This window comes from Cyprinodon variegatus, unplaced genomic scaffold (genome assembly GCF_000732505.1).
Source record: "Cyprinodon variegatus isolate N-32 unplaced genomic scaffold, C_variegatus-1.0 Scaffold412, whole genome shotgun sequence".
Lineage (NCBI taxonomy): Eukaryota > Metazoa > Chordata > Actinopteri > Cyprinodontiformes > Cyprinodontidae > Cyprinodon > Cyprinodon variegatus.
The window spans coordinates 184,035-191,752 of record NW_015150865.1 but is presented as its reverse complement, the minus strand read 5'-3'; positions in this window follow the sequence as shown (position 1 = coordinate 191,752).

The window sequence follows — 7,718 nt, the reverse complement described above, 5'->3', positions numbered from 1 at the left end:
TATATATATATATATATATATATATATATATATATATATATATATATATATATATATATATATATATATATATATATCGAAGCAGATGTCCATCAGCAACTGACCAACAAGCAATCAAGATTTGTTCTGAAATTAAACAGCCTTCTCCTGCAAGAGCAGCTATCCTGCAACGGGCTTGATCATTAAAATTATAGAAAAAAAAAACATTTTAAAACCTTTGAAGTAAAGGTAAAAAAAAACCAAAAACATAATTAACCCTTGCTAATCTTCCACTCTCTGTGGAAAGCATGGGTTTTGATATTGGGTTATCTGTTACTGGCCTGAAATACTTTTACTTTAAAAGAATGCTTTCATTATCTTTGTCATAAGTTTTGCAGGTCAGGCTAAATGCTTCATTAACTGCCATAAAAAACATTTAATCTAAAAGCACTTCACAGAGACAATACAATCAAATCAATGAGATAGATTGCTTAAAAGTTTTCTATTTCAGGAAATCAGTAATTGCACTGAGTCATAGATTTTATTTAGAATGTGCTCCACCTGGATGATTACAGTATGTACTGAATGAAAATAGACATTGCAGCAATCTAGAATGCATACAACAAGAGTGGAGAGTAAAAACTCCCTTTTAACAGGAAGAAACCTCTCAAAGAAACAGGCTAAGAATGAGCAGCCTTGTGCCAGGGCTGACTGGGGGCTCACTGCATTTTTAAATACTTGCCATAGAAAATAGTTTGTTCTGTGACTACATCAAGAAACTACAATTCTATCTTTCTATTTTTTTAGATTTTCAAATAAATCAAATATTCTTGGTTTTTAAAAAAATTGAAATGCTCACTATATAAAATAATTAGTTATTATTTTAAAGTCCATTAATATCAATAACTCAGTTTTAAAAAGTTGTACTATTATTAAGATTGATAACTTGCAGTTTTAAAGTGTTTCTTATTTTAATTATGAAAATTTACTGCTTAAAGCTGAAGAAAATAACATTTAATATTGGAATATTTAACCCAGGTGAGACTCACACAGAGAAAAAGCAGCAATTAGAAAGTGTTATAGGCATTAAGGGGTGTCAAAAAAGTCAGGCACTTTAACCCGAGCAAAAGACTTTAGTGCTGAATGCAGTAGATCTGCTTGAACAGGTAGATGTTGGTTAGGAATGTCTTTCTGCCTCAGTCTGACACTGGCAGTGGAATGGAGGCTGAAGAATGACTGTAGCCTTAGGGAGGCCAGTGAAATAAAGGAGATGAAGGGAAGAAGGAAGGTTGCAGTTCAGCAGTTCAAATCAAGAACATCCTTGGCTTTCTAGGTTTAAATGCTGAGTTTTGAACAATCGGATGAGATGCGCTTTTAGACTGAAGCTCACAAGCAAGTCTAAATAAAACGGAAAAATATGAGTTAAAGCAACATCTAGCTGTGATTAAGGGGTGTAAAAAAGCCGGGATTAATATAATATATTATCACACTTAAGTACTTATGCTCCTTGTATGTATTTATCCATAAAGTTATTTTTTTACATGTTTTTTTTAATTTGGACTATTAATAATTATGTGAACAGTGGAAGTAAGATTCCTTGTCTTTGCACAAAATCCTGGCCAATAAAGTTGATTCTGAATTGAATTAAATCAAATGTCAACATTGCTGTTGTTCTACAGAAACGATCCTTGGCCACATTCTACCTACCTGCCAAACGGAAAATGTATCTGTTTCATTAGGGCAAGTTTACAGCAGACAATATTTTCTTGCCTGTGTCACATGAAATCAGCTTTATCTTCCCTGATATTCTGCTAGATTAGGGGTTATTTTTTGACAACAGCAGGATTGTTTTCCATTGCTGGTATATAAAGAAATGTCTGCAGAGTCCACGGTGAAGAATGAAAGTAATGAGAACAGCGTTTGTCAGTCTGAGCCTTCCACAGCAGTCTTCCAAACATAGGCTGGCTTTTTCTCCATGTGCCTGGAGGAGAGCTCTACAGGCTGCCTGTCAGCTGTCCCGTGGTGCTCCGAAGAGGGCTCTGGGTCTTTTAATTCCCAGCCAATCTTCTGTCCATCACACCACTTTATCCTTACTTTGGAGCTTAGCTCAGGTCAACACAGTGTCACTTTTCTGACATATCTCACAGCTTGCACCTTAACAATACCCCCCCAAAATTCATTGTCAGCTCCTCCCCACTCCTGACTTGCTTTCAACATGAACAACAAATCATAATTTCAAACTTGATGGGGGAGCAGATGTCATGTTGGGTGAAGGTTTGTAGAGGATCCAAATGCAGAGGCAGAGATTGTTTCTTGCAGATTTAATGATGAGGGTGGTGGCAACATAAGCATAAATCTAGTAAGAACAAACCAGGGAACAATGGAAACAGAACCGAGGGTAAGACAAAACTTCAGGAGGGAATGAAAATAATTCAGCAATGAGTACCTGAAGAGGAGGATTATATATTGCAGACAGAACAATGAATGGAGTAATCAACTGATTGGGAGTAGGTGTGGTTAGAAGTAGTTAGAAGGGAGCTAAGAGGAAATGAGAGTGGCACCAGAGGGCAACATAGAGCAACCAGAGAATACAACAGGGCTTAAATAGAACTCAGAAATAACTTGAATTAAGCTAAAGGAGAATTCAACTCCTGACCAAAGGGGAACTAGAGGACAGAGGAAAGTTATTGATGTAACTTAAGATAATTATGATGCAATTAGAAACATAACCTAAAGATACAGTAACTTTAAAAAATAAATGGCAAAATAAAACTTAAGCAAAGTCTAAAGAATGCTGAATGTGAGATATTTGGGAAAAAAAAAACATTGAAAAGGAATAGTTAAACAATTAAGTATTTAAAAAATAATACAAATCTTAACAGAAAACACTGAATACCATAAGTCAGAGCCATACTGAAAACCCAAAGTGAAAACCTGAACAAAACCAAAATCCCAGTACAGCAGATCATGACAGCAGAGCCTCCTGCCAACCTCTCCACACCAATCCAATCCACATTTGACTTCTGCTGGTGGAATATATTCAGGATAAGAATGCAACGCTAAAAATAAGAGTGCTGGGTTCAGCAAATGTCAGCTCACCCCATGCTAATCAGGCGACCCAAGCAGTTCCTAGTAACTGACCCACAGGAGGCGCTGCGTGTTGATAATAATGAGCAGAGGAGGATGCTGCACAGTGTGCACAGCCTAGGAGAAGGGAAGGGAGGCATCCCTTGAATGCTGCCATTCTCAGGAGATTTCCATGAATAAAGGATTAGCTGCAAGCTGCGAGTCAAGCTCCGGTTCTTCCAGTTGCTTAACATATTTAAAGCTGAATATTTCACCAGCAGAACAGACGGCTTAGGTCAAAGGAGATTGTGCAGCACTTTGACAGAGTACAATGACATTCTAATCTAAACGAGGAATAGGAAGGTGAATTGCTGAATTTTCCAAGAAATATTTATTTTTTACATATTTGCTTAGCATTTACAAGTTTAGTACATTACAGTTTTCAATCTGAGTTATTCATTTATATTTTTTGTAATAAAACCAGGGTTGTTCTTATGCTTGTTTAATCTCATGGTATTATGCATTTTTCACGATGTCTTGTCATCTAAACATAAAAAAGCACAATGCTAAGGCCATTTGGAACTGATAACTTTATTATATTTATTTGTGACATAAATTCAAGGATCATAAAAACTGACAAAGGTACACATTATTATACATCCATAAAAACATGAAAATCTTGAAAAGTAAAATTTTGTAGCTTTGCCTTAAGATGGAGCTGATCTTACCTGACATCATTAACTGGAAGACCATTATGCTAATATGATACTATGGAAAAGCACATGCTAAATTGATAGCATGCCCAAAGCAGATCTACTAACCAGCCCTTGCCTGAATTGCTCCTGTGACATGAATAAGATGCAGTTAATATTGTGTTTGCTTTCATGAATATACAGATGATCAATTAAACGCTCAAAGAGCTGGGAGGTAGATATGCAAATGTAATTCCTTACCACCTGCTGTTTGATTTGTCAAGTCTGATTGTGTGTACAGTTTTTGTGCTTATATTTGGCATGTGTCAAAATAATGTGCAAAATCACAGGCATCAAAATGTCTGTGGTTATTGAGGCATATTGGCAATGAAAAATGGCGGCAAAAGAATCAATGTGCATCTGATTATATTTAGACTGGCAGAAATAACGGTAGTTTAGTAAGGAAAAAGACACCCATGTGTATTTTTTATAAACAAACTAAACTTAACATTAAGTGTCACCAGAGAACAACATCACATCGACTGTAAGATTACATATGGGTGGAAAGACAGGTTGAAAACCCAAATTATTTCCTCTTTTCCCTTACTTTCCCTTTTCAGGCTCTGTATGTAGAACAATCATATGTTATTGAATCATGATGATTTGTGTCAGGCTTGTGTTGTGAAGAAGCCTGTAGAGGTAAATTCAGCTGTTTAGAGCTTTATTTTTGCGGTAAGGCTGACATCTGCTTCCCAGACTGTCCTGGAGATTCTGCCCTGCCAAAGGTTTTATGTTAGACAGTTATTTGTTTAACTTATTACATCTACTTACTACAACAAAAATTTTAAATTCTTTTACTGTTGCTTTCCAGAACTTTGAGATACTTTTATGTGACATGCTTTATGAATAATTTAGCATTATTTACCCAAAATGCCAGTAGATCATTCCATTTTCTAAATAGGGGGATCTGAACAAATGTGGCCCCTGTCAACTCAGTTCTTAATTCCTTTAATACTATTTGATAAAGTCTATTATTAGTTTGAACTTATTTTCATGCTTCTCACATATGTTTACTTGTTTTAGAATTACTGAAACTGTTAGCAGTAGCTGCTTTTTTACTTGCTCATTTTTGTGATGGTGGAGTCCTCACCCTTGAATATGTTTTCTTTTGAGAATCACTGAAAGATATTACAGTTGATTTTGTCTAAACATCATTAAGCTGTCATTTAAAAAGTAAAGGTTAAAAAAATTGTTTAAAAAAATGGTTATGGTTGATCAATCAGACAACCCACTTACAAGTATATCTTTGTTTAAGCTTAGTTTAGACAAAAACTGTATGTTTAAAAAGTAATGTTTTCATAAAAATGTTTCCACAGATATTTGGTGTTTGACACGTAAATTACTGATCAAAGGTTGACAAAACCTTGTAAATACTCCACATTATTGCCATTAACACAGATGACAGGCCTTTTGTAGATTATAGAGCTTTTATAGGTTCTTTTAATTATCGGACTGTCTAGAAGTAACTGCATATTTAAAAAAGAAATCTACAAAATGGCTTATTATTAGGTCAGGAGACTGAGATGGTCCCTACATTACAATTTTTTTATACGTCAGATTATGTCATAGTACTGCTAAACACTGTTTGCTATAGCAAAAAGCTAATGGCTCTCTAAAATCATTACTCTAATGCTGGACGGAGGTTCACCAACTACAAATAAAGTCTCTGCTCATAGCAACATTTATTTTTTCACACTTTTGTTTGCTTTCCTTTAACAATGGTCATCATGAGTATTTAACTTTTTACAGGGAGCTTAGAACTACAGACTCCTAAGGTCATACATTATGTTTACCTTATTTTAGACTTAGACAACTTTTACTGTCATTTTGTATACACACAGATTATACAAAACAAAATTTTGTTTTGTACAGCTTTCATGGCATTTATTGCAGATTGATCAGCATAAATGATTGATCAGATAATTATCTTTTTATGTTTTAACGGAGAAAATATAATTCAGAATTCACCAACCCTGTTTAAATTTTGAGGTTTCTCACAAACCCTTAAATGCCAAATGACTGCCTTAGGTACACATGGTGGTGTAAGCTACAGCAATAGCTTCTTTTTGGATTTCATAGATATTATAATCGCTAATTTAACTGATTTAACTGTATATCCTCTAACAACTATAGTTTCATATATTCACAGTGTTTTCATAGGCTGTTTATATAATGGTAACCTGGTCACAGGACCAACAGCAATTGCAGCTGGCCTTCTGAACATAAACTAGAACACTTATTTTGGGTGTGACTGTTTCATTATTATGATTTCTGCATTCGATAATAAACAGAAAAGGACAAACATCAGAAAAATTGTGTTAGGAAAAAGACAGACACTGGAATATGTGAACCACGAATTTTTTAGAAAGTAACAGAACATAAATATATCCTCTGAAGAATTTCAGCCATAGTTTTAGAATATAATTAATGCTTCAAGTTGCGAATATGAATTTATTTTATAGAATCAAATAGTTTTGCAATGATTGTATTCTCCTGAGTTCACTCTCTCAAGAAACATTCAGCTGCTGAACAGAAGGCCAAGAAAAATATTCAGCATCAAAAGATGATCTGTTTGCCAAGGCAACCCCTGCAAAAGAATATTTCTGTTTTATATTTGTACCTCCTGAGGGAACCTTCACAGCATTTGTCCTAGCAGTCTGCAGGTTACTTATTCAGCATGTATGGTGCTCTTCTCCTTCTTTCTCTGCAGTATGGGAGAAATCTCCTCAGACTAATTAAAATATAAATAAAAGTCTCTCTCACCGAAAGGTTTGTGCGTAAGACCAGAAAAAAAAACCCACACAGAAGCTGATTAAAAGGTTTCAATATGAACCTTTATTAAATCTTTCAGAAGAGTCTCACAGAGATATCTGTATAATACAATAGTATTACAGTAACACAATAGCCTAAACTGTAAGATGAGAAGTTGTCTTTTTTTATAATTTATAACATAAAAAGCATCATAATTAACATAATCAGGTGTGTATTTTCAATAACTGCTATATAAATAAATACCTAATTTTAAAATAGAAACATCAACAGAAAGATTTTAATTGGATAATTGAAGGCAGTTTTAAAACCATCAATATGCATTTTTTTTCCTTTTATAAAAAAAGCCCTGTATAAGCTTTTTTTTTTTTTTTTTTTTTATAACATTCATCATAAAAATGCACACATATATGGGACATTTCAGCTTCACTTAATCTTTGAAAATCAACATAAATATATTGTGAATTACAGTACATTTAAATGCAACATACATAAATAAATAAAAAACAGAGAAGTGAGTTCAAATGAAAAGCTCAAAAAATATTAAATAAAACAGATGCTTTCAGATTTGATAATTGTAATGGGTATCAATTTGGGTTCTAGAAAATAAAAAAAATGTAGTAACCTATAACACGGTAGTTGTTGAAATTTTTTAACTGTATCTATTGTGTTAATAGGAAGTAAATTCCCCACAGAGCATTGTTTTCTATTGTATTTAAAAGCTTTAGGACAGATTCATGTTGTTTTTTATGTTGCAAAGCATATTTCATCATAAATAGGAGCTGCTGCTATTTGCTGTGAAAATAGAGTGTAGTAAGTATGTAATGTTTACACCTTGAATTTATACTACGTATCACAAGCCACATACAAGAATTACAGATGTTTTACAAGATCTGAGGTTTGTAAAATGCCTTTACTGCAGTCTACTACTTAAAGCGAATGATGAAAACCAAAATGCCTTACATTTAGTTTTAATGTAGTTGAAATAACAAGCAATGTCTTATTAAACACATAAAGAAAACCAAACAATTACATTCTTAGTGGATCGGTGCATAAGACATTCGCAAAAGTATTCACTCCAACCATTTTAAATGTTTTGACCATTACAACCTCAAACCGTAATGTATTTTAATTTGGATTTTATGTGACAGA